Genomic DNA, 3410 nt, shown 5'->3' on the forward strand with positions numbered 1-3410 from the left:
CAGCAGGGATAGTCCTCCTATCATCAGCAGGGATAGTCCTCCTATCATCAGCAGGGATAGTCCTCCTATCAGCAGGGATAGTCCTCCTATCAGCAGGGATAGTCCTCCTATCATCAGCAGGGATAGTCCTCCTATCATCAGCAGGGATAGTCCTCCTATCATCAGCAGGGATACTCCTCCTATCATCAGCAGGGATACTCCTCCTATCAGCAGGGATAGTCCTCCTATCATCAGCAGGGATAGTCCTCCTATCAGAAGCATCACTCACCTTTGACCAACAACCGTTCCTTGTTTCCTCCATCCAAAGCACAGCCTGTTGCAAAGTACACTCCACATTTAGAATGTTGCTCCTAAGAAAAGGGACCATCTTTACTCTCTTAAAGTTAAGCCAGACAGATGTCACCATGGAAAACACTGTGCTTAGACGCACACTGTCACTTCTGGGTGTTCTCTTCTTTCTTTGGAGCTGTGACTAAAATCAGACGTGGTGACATAACGCTGCTTCCTGTGGAGGGTTTTTCTTCGTTTGTATGCATGTTTGTTTCTGTTTTTAGCCACGTTGGTAATATGACAGTTACCACAAAGCTCTTTCTTGGTTCCCTGGATGACATACCCAAGCCTGGACCGATGTAAGTTAACGTTAACACTATTTGTTCTATCTTGTGCTTTGTTGTTTGTTTTAATGATTGGAATGGATTGCATTGAAGACTCTTAGGAAAATATGTTGGGTGCCTTGTGTTTGACTTCATTGACTCCACACACCTGCCTCAGACCTTCTCAGAGGACTCTGAGTCCTTCTGTCTCAGGGTGCTCTGTTAAGTTGCCTTGGAAGAGGAGCCATTAATTCTACAGTTCATTCCTCCAACTATTTTCAGAAGAGATGGTCAGTAGAGAAAGAAAAAACTGGAGATGAGAGTAGAGGCCTGGCAATGGTACCCAGGGGGAGGAGGACCAAGAGATCCTATTTCCAACAGAAAGGCTGGCACCAGGGAATGAATGAAGACACACAAATTTGTAAATAAACAGCCTCCGATATGGGAGAGAAAACAGCTTCCTCTAAATTTCTAGAGCTAATAGACACAATGTACAACCACAGGACCAGCTCAGTAAAACAATATGAAAAGATTTGAATTTTATACACTTAATATAAAAAGGAGACATCGATTTACACAATTTTGACAAAATTTGGAGGGAAGTCTGCGGTTTTTTATTAAAGACCACTTGTCTGATCACAGCAAATACGAATTTATCTGGCACTTGACAAAACTTGTATTTTGAGGTCAAGTGATGATGAGTCTTGAACAATGAGGCTCAGAAAGGACCACGGCTTGTTTGATGAGCATCTTCTAAATTTTCAGTCTGTAGTTTTGAAGTCTGCATTTAGATCTCTGTCCCAAGATGGTTCGGTATCATACACCATCCTACAACCATCCGGGTTGTCTGATAACCTTAAACTTACCTTAAAAGCCTATAAACAAACATGATTTTAGTGACTCTGTAATAACCCCCTCCATTAGCATAGCATGCTTGCTCAAAACCTGCCATAGTCAGTGATGAGGTAAGCATCGGGATCCAGGAGCTGACTCAAGTCCGAACTGACATAATCCCTCTCTGCTTTCATTTCATTTCACTTCATTTCATTTCATTTCATTTCATTTCATCTCTTTATTGAAATAACTTAGCAGAGTATTCCAAGGCTAAATTGTTTCTTGAGTCAAAAGTGCTTGGGAAAGCGCCTGGAGCCCAGGCTGCTGTGATTTTGTCTATTTCTTTTCTATTGTACTAGAGCTTCACTCTTCTCCTTATACCTTAAAGTGGGAAAACAGTTCATCAGACCCAATAAACATTTGTAGAAATCTTAGCACATATTTCAGAATTGCCCTCTAGAAAATCTTAGGACAGTTTTTAAAATCACCATTGACCCGTGAGAGTGGCCATTTCTTATACTCTGGATAACTTAGAATTTAATTTGCATCCAGTTTGGTACTGGAGAAATTATGTCTCTCTGGCATTCATTTAAGGGATTTAAAATAATGGTCTTTAAACAAAAAAAAAAAACTTTTAAAATCATTTTAGGGGTGTATCAACTTTAATTTTTCTTCTGCTGCCTGTCCATCCTTAACAGCCTCATTAAATATTTTCTGGAACAATGTATATCCTACTCTTTGCTTCTCACAACCATTAGTCATTATTTTCCTTCTCGCTGCTTTAATTTTGTTATTTTTTTCTCAGATAACACAAAGTTTCTGCTCTAATATCTCAATTCTTTCACATCTTCCATCTAAAACGTTCAAACACTTTTTTGTGGTTTCCACTGCAATATCCTGGTTTTTATTTGCTTTAGTGGGTCATGTACTCACTAGGTCAACAATCAAGCATTATACATATCCTCTCATCAGGCTTCTCTCAGGAAGATGAGGTAGACGTGTGTCCCTGCTTCCTCTCACTGAATACAACAAAGCCCCTGAGTGTTTCATAAGAAGAAGCCACACAAAGCTGACGAAGGGCACAGAGAAAGGCACTCACCGCGGGTGGGAAAGACAGACCCATGGATGCCTTGCTGCTGTGCTGGTAACCCTCGAGGCTTCTGACCCACAGCATGACCTGCTGGTGAGCTCTTGAGGTTTCCCCTGTGCCGTAAGTAGCACAGACTTGAACTTTAAAAAAATCGGAAATACTGACAGGCCAATGCGCAAGTACCACAAAAGCCCCAAGAAAGCCTGCTATTTTTAGTATGACCGTGGAAAGGGTAGGCTAGTGCATGACAGAAAATGTCCAGACGAAAAGTGTTCTTCTTAGGACAAAAATAACACAGGAAAAGGCTTTACCTCCACCCACACCCGGAAGCCCAACTGGGAACCCCACACATCTCCCTTACCAGACTGTAATGAGGGGCTCAGACTCTCCACGGTGTGTGTGGGGGGGAGGGGTGCTAGAATCTTCAGATTCACAGATTTCCTTCATTTGCACCTGGCTCTAAATGTGTGGAGAAGAAATATTTACAACTGTATTATAATCAGGAGAAGCTAAAGGAACTACAGAACATCATTTCTACATATGGGAGCAGGTTGCACAAACACACACAACACACATGGGCACTCACACACATACACAAACACACCCACACAAACACATACACCTGTTGCTAGATGTTTTGAGATAGGATGTCACCATGTGGCCCAGCTTGACCTTGTGGGCAGACCAGGCTGCCCCAGAACTTGCAATGCCTCTCCTGTCTCCTGTCTCCATTCCCAGTGGTGGGAATATAGACATGCACCAAGAGGCTTGGCCAGCCATTAACTTTCTCTTTCTCATTCTCCTCGTCCTCATCTTCCTCCTCCTCCTCCTCCTCCTTTTCTTCCTTCTCCTCTTCTTTCTCCTCATCAATCATCTTCTTCCTCCTCCTCCTC

Source organism: Mus caroli, chromosome 4, assembly GCF_900094665.2.
Source record: "Mus caroli chromosome 4, CAROLI_EIJ_v1.1, whole genome shotgun sequence".
Lineage (NCBI taxonomy): Eukaryota > Metazoa > Chordata > Mammalia > Rodentia > Muridae > Mus > Mus caroli.